A 25,694-nucleotide genomic window follows, 5' to 3' on the forward strand; every position below is an offset into this window, starting at 1 on the left:
TGTCACTATAACCACTTTGAACTAACTCAAGATCATTCCTCCACAGAGCTCAGAATTCATCACATTTATTATTCTGTGGATCGCAAAATCCCTGTGGAGATGGGGAAAGGAAAAAATAGCTTTAATTTCATAAGTAAAGGCAGATCTCATAGTAGAGAATTATCAACTAATGTGGTAAAAATTGACCAGTCTATTTGTGGCACCTCCCAGACATGGCATCCCATAGCTCCACATGCTCTAGTCAACTGCCACTTGAACATCCTCTGCCACCAGTGTCCAGTCTTTATTGCCCAATGGAAAGAGGAATTGTGGAACACTAATAATTCCCCAAAATAAAAGTTTCTATTTCTCTAATCATCCTCCATTCTGTTTATTCTCCCCACCCATCTTACCTTATTAAAGCCTATAACAGAATTGCCTCCTGATCATGATGTATACTAAGAAGACAGTGCCCACTAGCCATCCAGATGTAACATCCCTTCTATTGTGGTGCTATTGTCAAGTTTCTACCATCCTTCCTGTTATTAGTTAAATCATGCCCCCCACCAAACAAAGATATATTAGTGTACTAATCCCCAGTACTTCAGAATGTGACCTTATCTGGAGATATGGTCTTTACGGAGGCAATCAAGATAAATGAGGTCATTAGGATGGACTCTAAGCCAATATGACTAGTGTCCTTATAAAAAGGGGAAATTTGGACATAGAGACATGCAGAGAGGAGAGATGATGTGAAGATACAGGAAAAAGACAACCTTCTTCAGCCACGGAGAGAAGTCTGGAACAGATCTTTCCCTCATAGTCTTCAGAAAGAACTGACCCTGCTGACACCTTGATTTTGGACTTCTAACTTCCAAAACTGCAAGACAATAAAATTTCCATTGTTTAAGCCATCCTTTTGTGGCAGCCCTCGCAAACTAATACACTTCCCTACCATTTATATTCATGGAAGTTCTCCTAAATCCTTTTTTTTTTTTTTTTTTTTTTTTTTTTTGCGGTACACAGGCCTCTCATCGTTGTGGCCTCTCCCGTTGCGGAGCACAGGCTCGGGATGCGCAGGCTCAGTGGCCGTGGCTCACGGGCCCAGCCACTCCGCTGCATGTGGGGTCCTCCCGGACCGGGGCACAAACCCATGTCCCCTGCATCAGCAGGCGGACTCTCAACCACTGCGCCACCAGGGAAGCCCCTAAATCCATTTTTTTAACGAAGGGCATCATGACTCCCTGTTGGCCTGAGATGGATTAAGATTGTGCCTCTTGCATAAACATAAATATTAGTAGCACCTCTTTTATTCTCAAAAGTGCCCAGGTTTATATAGTCATCCTACCTCTCATGCCACCCACATCCTTCCTACACCCCACTTCCATTCAGCCAGGAGGTTCTTTCCAATCACTTTAGTATCTCTGATTATTACAGACCTCCTTTGGTACAATGACAAAAGGGATATTCATTTAAAAGCTTTCATCAATTTTTGTTTTGTTTTGACTAGATTTTACACCCTGTAAAGATAGGAACTGCTTCTTTCTCACTTTTGCTTCACTTAGCATTGACATGGTCCAGCATGCAAGAAATGTTTATACAAAAACATTAAATTGAAGTAGGAACTTTACCTTTACTAAAATATCATATTTGTTCCAAATTAACCTCTCAAAGTTATCAAGAAATAGATGCAAATTGCTAATTATCTCTGTTTTATGGGACTGAGGAATTCTCATTTTTTTTAAAGCATTAAGAATAAGCAAGTTGAAGCATTTTAGCTTTTTATGGCATTAGTATGCTTAGGCCAGCATGATTGTATCTACAGGGAGAAATCAAATATATTGCACATGTATTAGTATCATGCTCCCATAAATATTCTACAAAGTTGTAATAGCATAATGGAAATCAAAAACTACAAAAGAAGATGATTACTGCAAGTAATGCAATCATCACTGAGATAAGGAGAGATTAGAAGACAAATATTTCATGTGGGTTTGTAGACCGTATTTAAAGGGCATGGCATAAGTATTTATAAGTATCTATAGACTTAAAGTCCCATCTAGGACAGCATAGAGAGGACCTAAGAAGCCTAAACACTGCTGTTTGACGCTCTGGGCAGAAATGGAAAATGATCTGTGAACATGCCTTAACATGCATGGTTTTCAGTATAACTTATTCCAGAATGGTGATGTAAACCCAGGGCTTAAAGGACTTATGGCTCAGTAGCCATCAGGCTCCTTTCTTGACTCTGGCAGGACCCTGCCCAAAGGTGTCAATGGTAGCTTTGTATTTCATTGCAGGAACCAAGGAAAGGATAGCATCTGTGCATTCCCAGAGTAAACCTCTCCTCTGTAAAGTTCTGAATTGTGTACATGCCTGTGCCCACTCAGAAGGTTCCTACCTTTCCAGGTACCTGTTACTGTACTTGGAAACCACCTTGCTTCTGCCTTGTGGAGCACATTGCTCCATATTCTACCTCCTCTCCTGCCAACCATATTGGGAACTGCTTGAAAAACCTGCATGCACCTCTTTCATTCCAGAGCACTCTAATTTTTGTGGTCATAAAAGCAATGCATCCCAGTTGTAGAGAATTTGGAAAATTCAGAAAGATACAAAAGAAACAGAGAGAGTGAGGATGAGGGAGAGGGAGAGAGAGAAAGAGAGAAAATATGAAGAATGAATCACTGGTAATTCCACCTCTCAGAGATAATCACTGTATTATTCTGGTGTATTTCCTTTAAGGAGCTCTCTTTTCAGTATTTCTCTGCCTAGCTCTCCTAACAGCTCCTTTGTCTGCACTTCCTCTGTCACCTCTTACAGAACTGATAGTTAAGTGGGTGAATACTTGAATTAGGAAAGATTTTATTTTGTGTGATTAAAAGTACAAAAAAGGGGCTTTTCCTTTAATATTACCCATTGTATGCAGTGGGAGTTTGTAGCAAGAGGACTCCTATTAAGATAGAAGCCCATCTGACATAGCAGAGAATCCTCCTCCCTAACTCTCAGAAACCCAACCACTACCACGATGTACAGCAATGATCAGTATTGTTCTGTAAAGAGATTAGTTATATTTTGAGTTATGTGGCCCAGAGATAGGCCAGGGAACCCATAATCTATGTACCTCTGTTTCCATGAGAAAACCTGTTCTGGGTTCCAACTACTTATTTACAAACTAGTTCACAGAAAACAAATGGTTTCTAGGAGGGAGACTGCCTATGTTTGGATCACTGGAATAAGAGAACAGGAGTGACAGATGAATGGATAAAGAAGATGTGGTAAATATACACAATGGAATACTACTCAGCCATAAAAAGAGCGAAATAATGCCATTTGCAGCAACATGGATGCAACCAGAGATTATCATACTAAGTGAAGTAAGTCAGAAAGAGAAAGACAAACCATATGATATCACTTATATGTAGACTCTAAAATATAACACAAATGAACCTATCTATGAAACAGAATCACAGGCATAGAGAACAGACTGCTGGCTGCCGGGGGAGAGGGTTGGTGGAGGGATGGAGTGGGAGGTTGTGGGTAGCAGACTTAAGCTTTTATATATAGAATGGATAAACAACATGGTCCTACTGTATAGCACAGAGAAGAATATTCAATATCCTATGATAAACCATAATGGAAAAGAATATTTTTTAAAAAGAGCATGTGTATATATATATATATATATATATATATATATATATATGTATAACTGAATCATTTTGTTGTTCAGCAGTAATTAACACAACATTGTAAATCAACTATACTTCAATTAAAAAAAAGAGAGGGAGGGCTTCCCTGGTGGCGCAGTGGTTGAGAGTCCGCCTGCCGATGCAGGGGACGCGGGTTCGTGCCCCAGTCCAGGAAGATCCCACATGCCGCGGAGCAGCTGGGCCCGTGAGCCACGGCCGCTGAGCCTGCGCGTCCGGAGCCTGTGCTCCGCAACGGGAGAGGACACAACAGTGAGAGGCCCGCGTACCACAAAAAAAAAAAAAAAAAAAGAGAGAGAACAGGAGTAAGTGCTTGGGTAACATTTGTGAAGAGGAGGTAACAAGCCAACCTCCAGTGAGGAAAGCAGTGTGGTTAATTTGCATAGGGGATGCCTAAGAGTTGGAAGAACAAGAAAGAGGACAGTTCTTCAAAGTAACTGCCCTGTGAGGCTTTGTTTATCTCTAGTTTTCTTTTCTCATTCCTCTTGTCTATTGAACTCATTTATCAAAACTCAGCTCCATGGAAATGTGTGCATGTAAAACTGGTGAAATGTGGAAAAGAGCTGTAGGTTGTCTCAATGTCGGTATGCCGGTTTCGGTATTGTACTCAAGTTATATAAGACGTTACTATTGGGAGAACCTGGGGGGGGTGGTACCTGGGACCTCTTTGTACTATTTTTGCTACTTCCTGTGCGTCTATAATTATTTCAAAAGGAAAACTTAGCTCCAGAGCTTGCTCAGCACACAACCTTGCCTGACAATTGGATTCACATCACCTTCCAACTGCTTTGGCTTATTGTCCCTTCACGTAATTTTCATACTGCATCTTGCCCACTTTCTAATTATCTGTGCCACATCACTTAGCATACGTGTATATTTACGTTGTACTGCATATGTTTATATATGTTTACATACATTGAGATAAACACACAAGATATAATATATATAATACATCTTGTTCACTAGCTGGTTCATATGTATATATACGGTGAATCTCCACAAGACTGTAAGCTCTTTCTTTGTACTTCCTTCCTTGATACCCCCAGGGCACCCCACTGCTAATTGCATGGTAGGTACTCAACAAATACTACTTAAACAACTGAAAAAGCAAGAAAAAAAATAGTTAAAACACTTGACGAAGTTTTTCTTTTTTAAACAATATAGTTTGGTGCCCAGGAAACATTTGCTAGTCCAAGATTAGAGTTTAAAGGCTGTAGAAGCCTGTACCTCTGTCTCCTTTAATCTTGGTTATCACCGTAAACAGGCAGTTATCAGCTGAGAAGCACAAAGGTAAGTCACAGGTGCGTTGTTTTAACACTCGCCATAAAATCTCTGAGTTCATTGAAGGAAATGCTGAAGAAGCACTTTGCTAACTCCAGAATCCACCTTTCCCTAGGTAATCTTGTCTGAATCAAAGGGTGAACAGGTTTGTTTAAGCTGAAAAGTTGGGTGAAAAAACCAAACAGGTAAATTTTAAACTTTATGAAAAATGTGTACCTTCAAAATCAATATGAATGGTATCTCCACATTGAGAAATTAGAAACATATCTGCTGACTTAATAGAGAATATTCTTAGAAAAGTTACCTTCTGATTTAAACTGCTATTTACAGGCTAAAATATACGGGTTGTCGCCTAGAAATAGGAACTGACTTTATACAGTTGACCATTGAACAATATGGGTTTGAACAGTGTGGGTTCACTTATACGCAGATATTTTGTAATAAATACAATAGAATTTTAAAAAATATTTTTCACAATTTGGAAAAATATGCAGAGGAAATGCGTGGCCTAAAATATTGAAAAAATTAAGAAAAAGGCATGTCATGAATGAGTAAAAAATATGTAGATACTAGTCTATTCCTACATAGGCATAAGGTGAGTGACATTTAATATAAAATTAATAATGTGTTAGTTTTCTTACTGTTTTATAAGCTTTCAAAGAATTACATTACTATACAGGATGCCTGTCCCTCCTGTACTTGGAGAAACTGCATATCAGCCTGTTATCACAGGTAAGTGGTTTTTTAAAAATGTAATAATGTTTCCAATACTGTGTTATAAATAAGACTGTAATACTACATGCCACAAAAATTTTATAATGATTTATTCATTAGTATATAGGCTACTCTACCATGAAGCAATCTTATTGATTACACAAAGCTACCATTAAAGCAAACACATTGCTGCTTCTTTGTTATCAAAGCATGAATCGTTTTATCTGTTAAAAAATATGAATTTCTTTTTCACATCATCTTTTCATTTTTGATGTCTAGTATTAGTAACATGTATAACATCTACAGTGTTTTGTATTACATACAATATTAATGTAGGTACTGACAAGTAACTCACCTTGTAAACAGAGGACATAAACTTAAGTATAGTACTGTAAATGTATTTTCTATGATTTTCTTAATAACATTTTTTAATCTAGCTTACTTTATTGTAAGAAAACAGTATATAATACTTATACAAAATATGTCTTAACCGAGTGTTAATGTTACTGGTAAGGCTTCCAGTTAGGTTTTTGAGGAGTCAAAAGTTATATGTGATTTTCTACTGTGAGGGGAATCAGCACACCTAACCCCCATGTTGTTTAAGGGCACTATGTGATAGTACATATATTATCCACAAAAATAAAATATTTAGTGAAATAAACAAAGATCAGAATATGTGTATGGTATTCTTTTTCTTAAGTTTATTTTGTATTTTAGTAACTTTTTATAATAATCAAAGTAAAAGCCACACAATTTTGAAATTTAGAAAATATGGCAATGTAAAGAGAAAAGATCGTTTTTAATTGAAGTATAATTGATTTACAACATTGTGTTAGTTTCAGGTGTACAGCAAAGTGATTCAGTTATTTTTTTTTTCAGATTATATTCCACTGTAGGTAGGATATTGAATATAATTCCCTGTTGTGCATGGTATTCTAATTCTACCACTTATACTTTTAAATGAGAGGAAATTTTATACACATTTATATTTATATATACATATACACATACATACGTGTATGTGTGTGATTTTATATACATGAGATCTCTCTGGATAGATACACAAGAAGCAGGTGACAACGGCTACTTCTAGGGAAGAAAATTACTAGTAGATGAGTTGGGAAGATTGATTTTTTCACTATAAAAAATTTTCCACTGTTTTGAGTATTTTACCATATGGATGTATTATCTTTAGAGATGTTGTTTTATCTTTTTATTGTAAAATAAAACACAGGTAGAGAAAAACCACATGAAACAATGTCTCAGTAAATTATTAAAAGGTAAACACTTTCATTTACCTTGACACCAGGTCAAAAAATAAAACTTTGCCAGCCACCCAGAAGCCTCTCCATGTGCCCCATCTCAATCACAGACTGTCCCCACCCTTTCCAAAAGTAACTACTATCTTGGCTTTTAGAGTAATCATTTACTTCCACTATCCTGCTTTGATAACTTCCCTTGCACTTCTTTATAATTTTATCAATCAAGTGTGCATCCCTAGCTGCTATAGTTAGTCTTGCCCATTTTTAATTTCTAAATTGGTCTTTTATGTCTCTTGTAAGGTGTAGTTTTCTAAATTTTTTCTACTGTGAACTCATGAACTTACACATATCTAATGGGTTTCAGATTGCGGGAGCCAGAGTCCAGGATGGCCCCCAGTGATCCCTGCCTTCTGGAAGTCACACCTTTATATGGTCCCCTCCCATACTGGACAAGGGTTGGTCTGTGTAACCAATAAATTACAGGCATACCTCAGAGATATTGCAGGTTGGGTTCCAGACCACAACAATAACGAGAATATTGCAATGAGAATATTGCAATAAAGCTCCAAAAGGAGCTTTCTGGTTTCCCAGTACCTACAAGTTATATTTACACTATACTGCAGTCTATTAAGTGTGCAATGGCATTGTCTAAAAAAATGTACATATCTTAATTTTAAAATACTTTATTGCTAAAAATTTCTAACCATTATCTAAGGCTTTAGCGAGCCCTAATCTTTTACTGGTGGAGGGTCTTGCCTCGATGTTGATGACTGCTGACTAATCAGGGTGTTGGTTGCTGAAGATTGGGGTAGCTTTGGTCAACCCAACCCATTTCTTAAAATAAGACAACAATGAATGTTGCTGTGTTGATTGACACTTCCTTTCATGAACAATTTCTCTCTAGCATGCATTGATCTTTGGTAGCATTTTACCATAGTAGAACTTCTTTCAAAATTGAAGTCAGTCCTCTCAAACCCTGCTGCTGCTTTATCAACTAAGTTTATGTAATATTCTAAATCCTTTGTTGTCATTTCAACAATCTTCACAGCACCTTCACCAGGAGTAGAGTCCATCTCAAGAAACCAATTTCTTTGCTCATCCATAAGATGCAACTCATTCTTTAAAGTTTTATCATGAGATTGCAGCAATTCAGTCACATCTTCAGGCTCCACTTCTAATTCTAGGTCTCTTGCTATTTCCACCACACCTACAGTTACTTCCTCCACTGAAGTCCTGAACCTCTCAAAATCATCAATGAGGGTCAGAATCACTTCTTTCAAATTCCTGTTAATGTTGATATTTTGACCTCTTCCCATGAATCACAAATGTTCTTAATGGCATCTAGAATGGTGAATCCTTTCCAGAGGTTTTCAATTTACTCTGCCCTCCATCAGAGGAATCACTATCTATGGGAGCTATAGCCTCATGAAGTATATTTCTTCAATAATAAGACTTGAAAGTCAAAATGACTCCTTGATCCATGGGCTGCAGTATGAATGTTGTGTTAACAGGCATGAAAACAACATTAATCTCATTGTACATCTCCATCAGAGCTCTTCGGTGAACAGGTACATTGTCAATGGGCAGTAACATTTTGAAAGGAATCTTTCCTTTCTGAGCAATAGGTCTCCACAGCGGCTTTAAAATATTCAACTTAAAGTCACCAGCTACATAAGCCCCAAACAAGAGAGTCACCCTGTCCTTTGAAGACTTGAAGCCAGGCATTGATTTCTCTAGTTTTAAAAGTCCTAGATGGCATCTTCTTCCAACAGAAGTCTGTTTTGTCTACACTGAAAATCTCTTGTTTAGTGTAGCTACCTTCATGAATTATCTTAACTAAATCTTCTGGATAACTTGCTGCAGCTTCTACATCACCTTGCTGCTTTATCTTCTACTTTTATGTTATGGAGGTGGCTTCTTTCCTTAAACCTCATGAACCAGCCTCTGCTAGCTTCAGCCTTTTCTTCTGCAGCTTCCTCATCTCTCTCAGCCTTCCTAGAATTCAAGACAGTTAGGGCCTTGCTTTGAATTAAGGGAATTTTGTGGCTGGTTTGCTCTTCTATCCTGATCACTCAAACTTTCTCCATATCAGCAATAAGTCTGTTTCACTTTCTTATCATTTGTGTGTTCACTGGAGTGGCACTTTTAATTTCCTTTAAGAACTTTTCCTTTGCATTCACAACTTGGTTAACTGTTTAGCGCAAGAGGCCTAGCTTTCTGCCTATGGCTTTTGACATACCTTCTTCACTAAGCTTAATCATTTCTGGCTTTTGATTTAAAGTGAGAGAGAGCATTGAGTAGAGTTCCCTGTGCTATACAGGAGATTCTCATTAGTTATCTATTTTATACATAGTATCAAAAGTGTAAATATGTCAATCCCAATCTCCCAATTCATCCCACCTCCCCTTACCCTCTTGGTAGCCATGTTAAAATTTTTTTAAATAGGCCAGTGAGAGGAGACCTTCAAGATGGCAAAAGAGTAAGAAGTGGAGATCACCTTCCTCCCCACAAATACATCAGAAATACATCTACATGTGGAACAACTCCTACAGAGCACCTACTGAACGCTGGCAGAAGACCTCAGACTTCCCAAAAGTTAAGAAACTCCCCAGGTGGGTAGGGCAAAAGAAAAAAGCACAAACAGAGACAAAAGAATAGGGACAGGACCTGCACCTCTGGGAGGGAGCTGTGAAGTTTCCACACACTAGGGAGCCCCTTAACTGATGGAGACAGGGGGTGGCGGAGGGGGGAAGCTTCGGAGCCGCAGAGGAGAGCGTAACAACAGGGGTGCAGAGGGCAAAGCAGAGAGATTCCCGCACAAAGGATCAGTGCCGACCAGCACTCACCAGCTTGTCTGCTCACCCGCTGGGGTGAGTAGGGGCTGGGAGCTGAGGCTCGGGCTTCGGAGGTCAGACCCCAGGGAGAAGACTGGGGTTGGCTGGGTGAACACAGACTGAGGGGGTCTAGTGAGCCACAGCTAGCCGGGAGGGAGTCCAGGGAAAACTCTGGACCTGCCTAAGAGGCAAAACACCATTGTTTCGGGGTGCACGACGAGAAGGGGGTCAGAGCACAACCTAAAGGAGCTCCAGAGACGAGCACGAGCCATGGCTATCAGCACAGACACCAGAGACGGGTATGAGACGCTAAGGCTGCTGCAGCCACCAAGAAGCCTGTGTGCAAGCAGAGGCCACTATCCACACCTCCCCTCCTGGGAGCCTGTGCAGCCCGCCACTGCCAGGGCCCCATGATCCAGGGACAACTTCCCCGGGAGAACACATAGCATGCCTCAGGCTGGTGCAACGTCACACTGGACTCTGCCACCGCAGGTTCACCCCACATTCCATACCCCTCCCTTCCCTCGGCCTGAGTGAGCCAGAGCCCCCTAATCAGCTGCTCCTTTAACCCCATCCTCTGGGCAAAGAACAGACGCCCTAAGGCGACCTACACGCAGAGGTGGGGCCAGATACAAAGCTGAATACCAGGAGCTGTGCAAACAAAGAAGAGAAAGGGAAATCTCTCCCAGCAGCCGCAGGAGCAGTGGATTAAATCTCCACAATCAACCTGATGTACCCTGCATCTGAGGAATACCTGAATAGACAACGAATCGTCACAAAACTGAGGCAGTGGACATTGGGAGCAACTGCAGACTTCGGGTTAGCTTTCTGCATCTAATTTGTTTCTGGTTTTATGTTTATCTTACTTTAGTATTTGGACTTAATAATCATTAGTAGATTTATTGATTTGGTTGCTCTCTTCCTTCTTTTTATATATATATATATATATATATAGAGAGAGAGAGAGAGAGAGAGAGAGAGAGAGAGAGAGAGAGAGAGACATATATTTTTTTTTTCCTTTTTCTCTTTCTGTGAGTGTGTATGTGTATGCTTCTTTGTGTGATTTTGTCTGTATAGCTTTGTTTTTACCATTTGTCCGAGGGTTCTGTCCATTTTTTTTTTCTTTTAGTATACTTTTTAGCACTTGCTATCATTGGTGGATTTGTTTTTTGGTTTGGTTGCTCTCTTCTTTCTTTCTTTCTTTCTTTTTTTCTTCTTCTTATTACATTTTAATTTTTAATAATTTATTTGTATTTTTTTATTTTAATAACTTTATCTTATTTTTTTCTTTCCTTCTTTTTTTCTCCCTTTTCTTCTGAGCCGTGTGGCTGACAGGGTCTTGGTGCTCCAGGTGGGTGTCAGGCCTGTGCCTCTGACGTCGGAGAGCCGAGTTCAGGACACTGGTCTCCCAGAGACCTCCCAGCTCCATGTAATATCAAACGGTGAAAGCTCTCCCAGAGATGTCCATCTCAACACTAAGCCCCAGCTCCACTCAATGACCGGCAAGCTATAGTGCTAGATACCCTATGCCAAACACTAGTAAGACAGGAACACAACCCCACCCATTAGCAGAGACGCTGCCTAAAAGCATAATAAGATCACAGACACCCCAAAACACACCACTGGACGTGGTCCTGCCCACCAGAAAGACAAGATCCAGCCTGATCCACCAGAACATGGGCACCAGTCCCCTCCACCAGGAAGCCTACACAACCAACTGACCCAACCTTACCCACTGGCGGGGGGCAGGGGCAGACACCAAAAACAATGGGAACTACAAACCTACAGCCTGCAAAAAGGTGACCCCAAACACAGTAAGTTAAGCAAAATGAGAAGACAGAGAAAAACACAGCAGGTGAAGGAGCAAGGTAACAACCCACCAAACCAAAGAAATGAAGAGGAAACAGGCAGTCTACCTGAAAAAGCATTCAGAGAAATGATAGTAAAGAGGATCCAAAATCTTGGAAATAAAATGGAGAAAATACAAGAAATGTTTAACAAGGACCTAGACAGCAAACAGTGATGACCAACACAATAAATGAAATTAAAAATTCTCTAGAAGGAGTCAATAGCAGAATAACTGAGGCAGAAGAACGGATAAGTGACCTGGAAGATAAAATAGTGGAAATAACTACCACAGAGCAGAATAAAGAAAAAAGAATGAAAAGAACTGAGGACACTCTCAGAGATCTCAGGGACAACATTAAATGCACCAACATTCAAATTATAGGAGTCCCAGAAGAGGAAGAGAAAAAGAAAGGGACTGAGAAAATATTTGAAGAGATTATAGTTGAAACTTCCCTAATATGGGAAAGGAAATAGTTAATCAAGTCCAGGAAGTGCAGAGTCCCATACAGGATAAATCCAAGGAGAAATATGCCAAGACACATATTAATCAAACTATCAAAAATTAAATACAAAGAAAAAATATTAAAAGCAACAAGGGAAAAACAACAAATAACATACAAAAGAATCCTCATAAGGTTAACAGCTGATCTTTCAGCAGAAACTCTGCAAGCCAGAAGGGAGTGGCAGGACATATTTAAAGTGATGAAAGGGAAAAACCTACAACCAAGATTACTCTACCCAGCAAGGATCTCATTCAGATTTGACGGTGAAATTAAAACATTTACAGATAAGCAAGAGCTAACAGAATTCAGCACCACCAAACCAGCTTTACAACAAATGCTAAAGGAACTTCTCTAGGCACGAAACACAAGAGAAAGAAAAGACCTACAATGACAAACCCAAAACAATTAAGAATATGGTAATAGGAACATACATAGCGATAACTACCTTAAATGTAAATGGATTAAATGCTCCAACCAAAAGACATAGACTAGCTGAATGGATACATAAACAAGACTTGTATAGATGCTGTCTACAAGAGACCCACTTCAGACCTAGGGACACATACAGACTGAAAGTGAGGGGATGGAAAAACATATTCCATGCAAATGGAAATCAAAAGAAATCTAGAGTCCGTGGCCGCTGAGCCTGCGTATCCGGAGCCTGTGCTCCGCGGCAGGAGAGGCCACAACAGTGAGAGGCCCACGTACTGGAAAAAAAAAAAAAATTAGCTATTTCTCCAAGAAGTCCTGGTTTATTTTATTCAGAATGGTCTTGAAAAAGACCACAGCCTGGGTGCCATGGGTGCTTGGTTGGTCATTATTTCTACCTCTTTTCCGTAAATAGATAAAATATGTATCTAGTGAGTTCATACTTAAATTTCCAATTCATATTCAGGATTAAAGATTTTTATTTAAGTTCTTTTATATTAAATCTGATTCTTTTCAACTACATGAAGAATCTTAGTCCTCAAAGACAGATACAACAAAATTAAATATCCATTAAAACAGTCTCAGAAAAGAACTCCAATACTATAACCAATCATTATGATTTCTGAAAACCATTTGAAAAACTTTTGCATATGCTACCATACTTTTCTCCTTTTTAAATACTTGTACCATGTCTACATTCTATGATCAGGTAATCATTTTTAATGATTAAACTTTTTTAATATTCACATGTTAGTTCTAGAACTAACCATACAGTATATTTGATGCCTACCACCAGTACAATGATATGATAGGGTCTTTCATATCATTTTGGTTGGTAAGTTGTTCTTTAGTAGATTACTCAGGGAAAGCTCAGGAAAACAATATTCTCTAAATCCTTGCATGTTGCTAACAGTTTATGCCCTTCATACTTGATGGTCAATTTTGTTGGATATAAAAGCCTCAGTTCACATTTTCTTTCACTGAATATCTAAAATGTGTTACTTAAGTTCCTTCAGAATAGATTACTGTGGTCAAAACGTCTGATGATAATATGATTTTCTTTCTCTTATACATCACATGCTATTTTTTTTCCTAGATGAAAAAATTTTTTCTTTATTTTTTTAATTTTTTAAAAATATTTATTTATTTATTTATCTCTGGCTGCATTGGGTCTTCATTGCTCCTCGTGGGCTTTCTCTAGTCATGGCGATCGGGGGCTACTCTTCCTTGTGGTGCATGGGCTTCTCATTGTGGTGGCTTCTCTTGTTGCAGAGCACGGGCTCTAAGCACACGGGCTGCAGTAGTTGTGGCATGTGGGCTCTAGAGTGCGGGGTCAGTAGTTGTGGTGCATGGGCTTAGTTGCTCCATAGCATGTGGGATCTTCCTGGACCAGGGCTTGAACCCATGTCCCCTGCATTGGCAGGCGGATTCTTAACCACTGTGCCACCAGGGAAGCCCTTGTTCTTTAAACTTCAGCAATTTTACCAGAATATGACTTGGTCATAGTTATTCTAAGTCAGTGTTCTCAGATATTCAATGTACTCTTTCAATACTTATTTCAAATATTTTTATTTCGGGAAATCTTATAAAAATTATACCTTTTACTATTTGCTCTGTTCTCTTAGGTTTTCTTCTTCAGGGACTCCTATGACCCACATGTTGAAACATCTTTGCCTATCTTCAATACTTATGGGTTTTTCTCAAATACTTTTCCCCCTTTTTCTTCTCCTTTTTCTATTTTTTTTAAAATTTCCCATTATTATTCCATTTTTATTAAGGTATCATTTGCTGTGTTTATTTACTCTTTTGCCTCTTCTAGTTTAGTCATTAATTTTTTTTTCTTTTATTCTAATTCTTTCTTGAGTTCTGTCACCTGATTTCTGAATTTTTCTATTTCTGTTTCATATTGCTCATTCGTGTCTTTTATCATTGCCCTATTGTCTATTAATTTGTTTTGAGATAGTTATAGTTTTAAATCATTATATTATTTTTAATCATGTTCACATGATTACATTATTTTAATCATGTTTTTCTGATTAAATGCTTTCATTTTCTATAAGGATATTACTCTGATCCTTATTCTCTTTTTTTGAATATAGTAATTTTGTGTGAGACTTGAATACTTGAATACTTTTCTGTTACTCATTTTATGTAAAATTAAGTCTCCTGAGATTTTAGAAGGAGAGGAAGTTCAGGATATTTGGGGGTTTTTTTGTTTTTGTTTTTGTCTTCACAGAGCTCCCTCTTTTATAGGTTTTCATGTAGTGTGCAGAAATATGGTGTCTCACTTTCTGAGGTTTCCTGGCTCTACTCCATCTCCCACTTGTACCTGGACCTTCTCTTTCCTCTTCCTCTGTTTTCCCCTCTTGCTCAATTTTGTTTTCACTCCCAGCAGGTTTTCCCCTGTTTGAGCTCTTCTGGGAAGAAAACCTAGAGGGTCGGTCCATTTCAAGAGTTGATAGGGGTGGACTCACTAGTCCTTTATGCTTTATCACAAGGCCACCTGCCCTCACTCACTGGTAGTAGTGTCCGAGTAGTGACACTGAGTAGCGTCAGCTGATGTTCTCAAAGTGCCCACTGAACTTTTCAGTGATTACCTGTTGGTTCCTTTGAGTTTCTCCTGTTCTCAGTCCATCTGCCACTCCATTGCTTCTGTCTGCTATCTCCCACATAGATGATAATAACATACACAATCTGGTTGCTGATGATTTCTCTCTACCTGGTTGTACTTGGGGGTTCCTAGAGTTGTCATTTAGTTTTGTATTTATTCTTCTTGGTGTTCTCTGAGGTTCTGGATCTGTGGTTTGGTGTTTATCATTAATTTTGGGAAATTCCTAGTCATTTTTTCTTCAAATATTTCTGTGCTCCTCCCTTTCTTCTCCTTCTGGTATTCCCATTGCACGTATGTTACACATTTTCTAATTGTCCCACAGAATTGAATATCTGTTCTGTCTTTTTCATTCTCTTTGCATTTCAGTTTTAGAAGTTTCTATCAACATTTCTTCAAAGAAGAGTTGTTGGGTTTCAGTTTGTTCAGCTTTTTTCTTGTTGTGGCATTGGGAGAGAAAAATTCTAATCTCCTTACATGCCGGACTAGAAACTGAAGTCTATTTAGTTCTGTTGTAAATTTTGTTCATGGGTTTTTTGTTTTGCCATATACTTTATATGTGGGGGTTTAGGAGGGTCAAAAAATATACAGACACTGCTATCCTCTAAAAATCAGAAATAATGTTTAATGATAATAAAGTAAGAGGCATTTGGCACAAAGTAATTCAATGTTACAACTTCAGCTAAGTTTCTTGGTTTAAAAATGATTTAATAAACATTTAATTATAAATTAACAAACAGGGACTTCCCTGGTGGTCCAGTGGTAAAGAATCCGCCTTCCAATGAAGGCGATGCGGGTTCAATCCCTGGTCGGGGAACTAAGATCCCACATGCCATGGGGCAACTAAGCCCACGTGCCACACTACTGAGCTTGTGTGCCTCAACTAGAGAGCCTGCACGCCACAAACTACAGAGCCCACGCTCTCTGGAGCCCGTACCACAACTAGAGAAAAGCCTGCGCCCCGCAACGAAGAGCCCTCGTGCCACAACTAAGACCCGACGCAGCCAAAAATAAAATAAAAATAAATTTAATAAAAAACTACTATATTTTAAAAATTCTGAAAAAGTTTAAAAAAATAAATTAACAAGCAAAAGACAAGAATTCCCTTAGTAAAAAGCAGAAAATATATTTACAATCAGGCAATTTATAGAAGAAAGTGAAATAAACATGAAGATTTTGAAACTCATTAGTAAACAATCGAACACCTATTAGAACAACAATGAAATATCTATTTTAACCCTGTTAGTCTAGCAAAAATTAGAAAACTGGGTAATACTAAGTGCTGATAGGGTTGTAGTTTATAGAAACCCTGATAGAGAGCCTGGAAAGGTTTTGTTTTGTTTTTTTATTTTATTTATTTATTTTTGGCTGTGTTGGGTCTTTGTTGCTGTGCACGGGCTTTCTCTAGCTGCAGGAAGCAGGGGCTACTCTTTGTTGCAGTGTGTGGGCTTCTCATTGGAGTGGCTTCTCTTGTTGCAGACCACGGGCTTTAGGCACGTGGGCTTCAGTACTTGTGGCATGCGGGCTCAGTAGTTGTGGCTCATGGGCTTAGTTGCTCCCCAGCATGTGAGATCTTAGTTCCCTGACCAGGGCTTGAACCCGTGTCCCTTGCATTGGCAGGTGGATTCTTAATCACTGTGCCACCTGGGAAGTCCCCTGGAAAGGTTCTTACAGGCAGACTTTTTTTTTTAAGTGAAAGAGACTTTATGGGGGGGCGGGTGGGGAAGAGGGAATGTGTGCATAAACTAATGCCACCATTTTGCAGTGAAATCTGGTACTTCTTAGTCAAATTAAATAGATGCATATCCTGTGATCCAGCAATGCCATTCCAGGAGATACATCCCAAGTAAACTCTCAGGCTAGATGTATGAAGAAACAATATGAGATTGTGCTATTGGTTTCCATCACTGGAGACGTAAATAGGTGAAACGTGGTGAATTCACATCATGACGTCTTATGTAGCAATTAGAAACAACAGATCTATAGCAATATGCATAGATCTTTAAAACCTGAACGCTTAGTGAAAAAGGTAAGAACCCAAATTGAGATCCATAACGCATTACAGCATATATAAATGTTTTAAACACATGCTAAAAAACAAAAAAAAAATACACATTTTACAAAAACTGATACAAAAAGAGAACATACATTAACCAAATTAGAATGGCTGCTGTGACAGTAATGACAATAGGAAAGGAGATAAAGAGGAACACAATAAATAATAGATTTTTTTAAAAAAAGAGCAAGATCTTATCAATGATGATAAATTTCCTTAAACTGAGAAGTATATCAACTCATTTCTCCACATCTGAATTTCCATAATGTTTTAAAGTAAACTTAAATATTGTCTCTATCAAAACCTGTACTTCTTGAGAATACCTCAAACCACAAAGTACTATTTATTTTCCTTGTCCTATTAGCATCTCCTCTAATTATTTTCCATTCTTTGACTTCCTTTTTTAGAAGCATTTCTAACCTCATAACTTTTTATTCATCTGACTCATTCATTTATTTACTCAATAAGTATTTAAGTGTCTACTCAAATATTAAGTGTACATAAAGTATTGTTGGGCACTAAGAGGATATTCGGGAAATGTCTTATGATCCCTTTTTCCAGAACGTTTATTCTAATGGTGGGTGTAAAGCATTAACCCATGAAACAGCTCAAAACAGTCCAAGGCAGTACTGATTTAGTGTCTAAAAATGAGAGGTGAATGTTAACATGTGATGGGATCCAGAGAAGAGATCAGTGAGGATTGGGGTAGATGGGAAAAATCTGTCAAAAGCGTCAAGGTGCAGGACTTCCCTGGCACTCCAGTGGTTAAGACTCCAAGTTTCCACTGCAGGGGGCATGGATTCGATCCCTGGTCAGGGAACTAAGATCCTGCATGCCGTGCGAGGTGCAGCAAAAAAGAGAAAAAGAAAGAGTCTAGGTGCATTGGATCTTTTTTTTTTTTTTGGCTGCGTTGGGTCTTCGTTGCTGAGTGCGGACTTTCTCTAGTTCTCCATTGCAGTGCGCAGGCTTCTCCTTGTGGTGGCTTCTCTTGTTGCAGAGCACAGGCTCTAGGCACCCAGGCTTCAGTAGTTGTGGCACATGGGCTCAGTAGTTGTGGCTCGCAGGCTGTGGAGCACAGGCTCAATAGTTGTGGTACATGGGCTTAGTTTTTCCGTGGCATGTGGGATCTTCCCGGACCAGGGCTTGAACCCATTTCCCCTGCATTGGCAGGCAGGTTCTTAACCACTGCACCACCAAGGAAGTCCTGTGCACTGGGTTATATGAGTAGGAGAGAGAGAGAGAGAGAGAGAGAGAGAGAGAAGAGCATTCCAAGCAGGGATATGTCTTTTTACAAGTCACAAAATTAAGACTGAATAAAGCATAATCAGAAAGCATAAAACTAGAGGGTAGGAACTGAGGTAAGGAATTAAGGGCAGTAAGATTAAACCAGGGGCTTCCCTGATGGCTCAGTGGTTAAGAATCTGCCTGCCAATGCAAGGGACACGGGTTCGAGCCCTGGCCCGGGAAGATCCCACATGCCGTGGAGCAACTAAGCCCGTGCACCACAACTACTGAGCCTGCAAGCCACAACTACTGAGCCCACGTGACACAACTACTGAAGCCTGCATGCCTAGAGCCTGTGCTCTGCAACGAGAAGCCATGACAATGAGAAGCCCACGCACCACAACAAAGAGTAGCCCCAGCTCACCACAACTAGAGAAAGCCTGCACACAGCACCGAAGACCTAACATAGCCAAAAATAAATAAATAAATTTATAAAAAAGAAAAAAAAAGATTAAGCCAGCAGAGAACAAATTACAGAGGACTTGAAGGTCTAACCTAGTAATCTTGATTTTATACTGTAGGTAGCAGGAAGCTTCTGGAGGTTTTTTGATTTGGGAACTGAATAGATTTTTCTGTGTTATATTATCACATGAAATCTTTCACCAAATACTGCTCAGGATCATAGCTCTCTTTCTGTCCAGTCCCACAAAGACAGACCTTGTCCAAGATCGGTCCAGTGAACTACTACAACCCCTTCATTGCTCCCCTCCCTCCCCGACTTCCTGCCTTTTTTCCTTCACTTCTTCCACGTCTTCCACTTCATAACTTGACCTCATTCCATCAGAGTTTGGGTTAGGTGTGTTTCCCCGGCATCCTATGCTTGCCTCTACCACATTAATTGATCATTATTTTATTCATCAAATTTTTAGTGACCCCCTACTGCCTTCTAGGCTGAACCCACAGTAATGAGCAAAAACAGAACCAAACCCTGCCCTCATGTAGCCTAGAAGCAGAGAGAGAAGCTATCATATTTTGGAATCCTATTTTTCACCGTAGAATGTATTGCACTGCATTTCAACTGAGCTCAGAGTGTCCCGCACTTTGTAGATGCTCAATAAATGTTTACTGAATGAATGAATGTGAAGATGCTTGGAGAATCCTACTCATATGGCCACAAGCATTATCATCAGTCTTGGATTGATAATGGCAATCTCATCCCTTCTCAGAACTGCTTATCACATAAAAACGTAAACTCTAGGTCAAAGGTCGGCAAACTTTTTCTGTAAAGTGCTAGCTAGTAAACATTTTAGGCTTTATAAGCCATATAGTGTCTGTCACAACTACTCAGCTCTGCTATGGTTGTGCAAAAGCAGCCACAGGCAATATGTAAACAAATGAATGTGGCTGGTTCCAATAAAATATTATTTATAAAAACAGGTGGTGGTCTGGATTTGGCACGCAGGCCCTTGTTTGCCACCCTGTGCTGTAGATCAGGGGTCCCCAACCCCGGAGCTGTGCACTGGTACGGGACCACGGCCAGTTAGGAGCGGGGCCGCACAGCAGGAGGTGAGCAGCTGGCGAGCAAGCAAGTGAAGCTTCATCTGCCGCTCCCTGTCGCTCCCCGTCGCTCACATTGCCGCCTGAACCATCCCCCACCTGTGGAAGAATTGTCTTCCATGAATCCGGTCCCTGGTGTCAAAAAGGCTGGGGACTGCTGCTGTAGAGGATGCCACTTCTGTCAATTTTTCAGGACTGCCTTCATGCTTAGTCCATACTCTGTTCTTTAGTCAGGTAAATTTACTTGCTACACCCAACAGCTGAGTTCCCCCTTAAACTCATGTCTGACACCTGTAAGTGTGGTACTGTGAAAGAGTATATAATTTGGAGCTCAAAAGACCTGCTTTATTTATTGATTGACCTTTTGCCAAGTTACTTTAGCATTATTGAACCTTTATTTCCTCACGGTAAATGGAGTTTGTTTTTATTTTTTAATCCTGATTATGAAGATCAAGTGCGAAATGTATATTGAGAACTGAACACAATGCTTACATAGAGTAGACAGTTCACAAATATGCTCCCCCCCATATCTTTGCCCAGTTATGTTCTTTTCCTCTTTTAAATCAAGTCATCAGATATTTATGGAGGATCTACAGTTTCAGGTGCCTTTAAAACTATTCTAAATCCTCCCTGATATCTCTCTTGACCACTGGGTCTCCAAATTGCATATAACACAATACACCTGGGAGCCTAAAAGTACCGATGGTTGAGTCCCAACACTAGGTATTCTGATACAAGTGTTATAAAGAGTGGCCTGAGCATCAGAATTACCCACAGATAATTTCAGTATAGAGCAAATTTGAGAGTCACTGCTCCAGATAGGACTCTGGGTTCAATCAATTCAGAAGCTCTCTTCTTCCATCTTTCCAACTGCCTTCTCTTTAACAGTTAGTACCTGTACGCACACCCTTATAGAGTTAGAATTGATTGAGTTCTCCCAGCGATTACTTACTCATATTTGGATATATTTATGTTAAGGAAAGAGGAAAAAAGAGAATCAAGTAATTCTCTTACCTTGCATTTGACATTTGTTGTTTAATTATCAGGCATCCATTCCCCTTTCTTGTGGCAACAACCTTGATTTTTATCTGGGGATCCTCCTCTCCCCACTCTCAGTTCGCTTGGCCTGCTTGAGGCTTTATTCCTGGCCCCTAGAAGCTCATGAAACCAGTACACTAACATCCTGGTTTCAGTTACTGTTGGTCCACTCTGAGCAACTGTCACGGTTTAGTTTTCTAGGATTGCTGAAAGACACTCGCTTTTTTTCTGCTGGATTGGAATCTGAAAGAATATGGTTCTTGGAGATTCTGGCAGCTATTTTATAACCTCAAAGAGAAAGCCTGTCTGAGAACAGAAGAAGAGAAAGAGAGACAAGACAGACAAAGAGAGAGATATCACTTTGTGCCACAGTGTCTAGCTATTTCTCAAGCCAGGTGCACCATCAAACTGCTATATGAGCCAATAAATCGCCTTTGCTTCTGCTTCCGCTTCTGCCAATTTTAGTCAGGTATTCTATCACTGGCAACCAAAAGAATCCCAAACTGATACAGCCTCCTCTCATCTCCCTCAGAACCCAATTTACCAGCCATACACACAGAGATTACATGCCAGAGTCAATCACCAACCATTCGTTCAATACATGTACTGAGTGCCTATTGTATATGATGCTCAGCCTAGGAGGAGGGATTATAGTAGAATGCCATCATTAAGAACTGCACAAAATTTTGTGGAAAGAATACTCAACAACAATGCCATCCTACTGTGTGTGAGGCCCTGTGCTAGGTATTGAGGACAGAAAGGATCATAAGACAGGGTCTGTATTCTCCAGGGTTTGCCATCAAATTGGAAAGATGGCATGCACATAAAAAGCTAAGCAGCAATCTGGGATGTTAGATGCACGGATTCCGGAAGATGGATGTCAAATGCAAAGTAAGATGCCTCGGCAGAAAATCTTAAATAAGCACAGGAACCATGACATTTTCATTTCCCTTTGAACCCAAATTAGCTAGAAAAGGGAAGGAAACTGTTACAAAAAGTAGAAAATAAGAAGAGGTAACATGAAGGGAAGAGAGAGTAGAGGCTTTGAAAGTTGTTCTAAATATTTTTTTAATTAAAACAATAAGTCATTTTGTGGATTTTATCTGCTTGAAAATCAACTGTGCTAATTTTTTAAAAATTTAAATATTACGTAAATCTCTTCATTCATTTATTCGACACTGTCATGTGCCTGTTACGTGCCAGACACTATTATATACACTGAGGTTTTAGAATTAAATTTAAAAAGTTCCTACCAGTTACATTCTAATATCTTCAAGGTAGAAAATAGACTTTCTCATTCAATCCCCAAAAACGGCGACTCTAAATGATTCGGTAAATACACACACAGACATTGTAAATGTAGATACTGGTTTATTTGTTTTTACCAAAAAATGAGAATACTGTACACTATACCTACTACCTCACTATTTTTTTTGAAACTTGCTTTTTAAAAAAAATAACTTAGAAATATTATTTAGACTGCCTTCATGTTAATAAATATAGATTCACCTCATTCTTTTTTACAGGTTATGTAGTATGCCATTGTCTTTAACTGCTGTTCTGTTCATTAACACTTAGTTCTTTCCAGGTTTTCACAATGATGAGCAATGTTGTTGTAAAAAACAGGTGGCATTTTCCATAATTTTTCAAACACTCAGAAGAAAAGTATTAATTACAGTTCTCCAAAATGGAAAGGTTTGGTTCATACTGGGAAAGAGGTGAATTAAATTCCTTTCAGATAAAGACCATTTTCTACTTCCTTTTTAATTCATCACTGACATATTGAGTACTGAATAAAGTTTTACACAAGTGACTAGAAGATATCTTCTAAAATCCATTAATGTAAGTGCAGACTTAAAAATAAATAATCAATAGCTCATTCCACAAAGTCTTCTATGTGCCCAGGACTATTCTAGGCCTCAAAAAAGAGAAATTCTGTATTTTTCTTGAAATAAAAGGTCACCACAATTGAAATGGGCAAGAACAGAGTCTTCTAATGAAAGCACTTCTATTATACCCAAATATCATTTTCCTTTTCCAGAAAGACAATAATTGAAATATCATTATAGGTTTAATTTATAAAATTGTTATGACTACTTCAAATAGATTTCAAGAAACAAGAAAAAAATCATCTTGCTAAACAAAAACAGACAGCTAATATATTTCTATTAGAATTATTTGACCTTTGAAGTCTGCCGCCAGATGTTCCATCCAGTTCCACCTTGGCTATTTCCAATAATCAAAATTATTTATGTCTTTTTGTTCACAAAAAATTGTTTCCAGTCTATTTACGGAACAGTCCAACATTCCATTAATGCAGAAAGACATTTCAATAACAGTTCAATTAACTAAATAAACTGTATAATTAATAGAAATGATTTTTTTAGGAGGAAAATGAAACCATTTTGTTTGGCATGTATGCCTAATGTATGTTTTAAATTCTTGGTTTTGGCCTGTGATCACTTAAAAACAACCTCCAAACACATCTAAATGGTTAACTATAAATGCAAGATTATGCCTTTTGCATTTTATGGTGTATAAAATCTAGCATAAGAGAAAATAAACCCAAAGAGGTCCAGTCACTTACCTTCTTCATAACCACAGCCAGGGTAAACTTCACTCAGCCTTCAGCCATTGAATTTTATCCTGAGGTTCCCATCTACCACACAATCAGATAAACCCCAATTTGTGGGAGCAACTAATGGAAATTGTGATATAAAAAGAATTGCCAAACGAATTTCCATGTGCTTAACCTCAAAGGGAGAAACTGCAAAGTGAATTGAGAAAAGTTTTTTAGCTGCTTTTAAACCCAAGGGGCTGATTTCACTTCTACTGAACTTGTGACTAAGATTGCCTGGTCGGGAAATGATTAACACTCATGTTGTCGTCATCTGCTTGAGCTCTCCAGCTGCAGGAAACGGGCTGAGGGAACCTTATCAATCCTGGGAATGTGTGCTGTGAATATACTGTCCTCCTGAGCTGCCATTGAGTTATTTTAAATAAAAATGTATTTAAAACCTCTGCCAACTTCGTTAGTGGTTATTTTATTAAAACTATTATTATCAAACATTTTATTTTTATTTTTCATTTCTTTACCACCCCCTTAAAGGAAAGATCATCACTTAGATCCTTTTTCTTTAAATTCCAAAGTTTTATAAGTAACATTAGCAATACCTCTGTGTTCTCTCAGCCTTGTTTCTCTTCCCAGCCATGCTTGTGTCTAAAGCTTCAGTGTCCTTTTGAACTGCCAGTTTTCAACTCATCTGGAAAACAGGGGCATGAAAAAATGAGGACTTAATAGGTGTACATAATTTGGAGGCATTAGATAGCCATCAAAGGATCTTCTGTTCTTTAAAATGATTGTCGTGAATGGCATCTACTACCTGATGAGTCCTTCATAAATATTTGTAGAAGAAAAGAAAAATCTCATCTAAATATGAGAAAGAAATGGCAGAGATTTATTTAGATAAACTTCTGTGCAGTATTTGTGAATAGGAACCTGAGATGATATTGCAAATGCATGGCTTCTCTAAGAAGGGCTTTCACTCCAACAACAGGGAGTAGTAAATGGTGCATTTCAGGTCAAATGGCCAAGGAAAGTTGAAACTGGGTTTCAAATACAGTGCTGAGTAAAGAGTTTAAGAACTAGTTGTCAGTTGTGTTTATTACACTATAAACTTCATTCTTCTCATAGCCTTAGGTTGCTGATTCAGGAGTAGATTGATGACTCAAGAGTTCATATCACCCTTCCTGAGGTATTTTCCATGAATTGTCAAGTTCCTTTTAGGAACTCAGTTGCATCACCACCAAAGAAAGCAAGTTTGAAGTGTTTCAATGCTATAAAACAATTCCAAACAAATTCAACTAGTTTTTCCCTTTGCACCTTTATATTGTTTTTGTCTCTGAAAAATAACAGACACTCTGAGTTTCAAATATTCTTTGCATGCCTGCATGCTGCGCACTTACAGTCCTAACTACCACACCTTCACTTTATTTTGCTGGGCCACAAGAAACAGCTAGGAAGTTGAAGGAAAATGCCTCCTCCCCACCCACCCCCCCCAAGCTTTAAGCCATCTTAGTTGTTTATCATTGTAACAGTGCCTGGATCATAATGAGCACTGAATAATCATTTGTCATTATTATTCAGTTGTACAAAAGAATAGTGTCCACAAGCATACGAAAAAAACAAAAAGCAAAAACAAACAAACAACAACAAAAACAAATCTTCCAGAACTGAAGTTCTTAACCTAGATTTTAAGGGAACCAGAGGTTCTGGGAACACCCTGAACTATGTGTAAAATTTACAATTGTGTGCATTTTTCTGGGGAAAACGTGGTTAGTATTCATCAGATCCTTAACTGAATGAGTCAATAACACACATAGAAAAGGGCAAGAAACACCACCTCAGAGAAACATTAAAAATATGTAGTCTCAAAAGAGAGAGGACCAAAATAAGAAAGAGGTGAAATTATAACTAACATCACAGAGATTAAAAAAAAAATCATAAGAGAATACTACCATCAGTTATATACCAACAAGCTAGACAACCTAGAAGAAATGGATAAATTTCTAGAAACATACAATCTTCCAAGACTGAATCAGGAAGAAACAGGCAATCTGAACAGAACAATCACTAGTAGTGAAACTGAGTTAG

General features: G+C 38.8%; 1 protein-coding gene across 1 annotated transcript in view; it reads right to left on the minus strand.

The window, feature by feature from the left end:
* The window catches only part of TRPM6 (transient receptor potential cation channel subfamily M member 6), a 194,674-nt gene that overhangs the window by 147,346 nt on the left and 21,634 nt on the right, over positions 1–25,694 (minus strand). The window contains exon 3 of the mRNA XM_079925535.1: positions 24,215–24,303. The gene's annotated coding sequence lies outside the window, so the exon portion shown is untranslated. The remainder of the gene's footprint in view (positions 1–24,214; positions 24,304–25,694) is intronic.

The sequence above is a fragment of the Stenella coeruleoalba genome (genome assembly GCF_951394435.1).
Source record: "Stenella coeruleoalba genome assembly, chromosome: 7".
Taxonomy (NCBI): domain Eukaryota; kingdom Metazoa; phylum Chordata; class Mammalia; order Artiodactyla; family Delphinidae; genus Stenella; species Stenella coeruleoalba.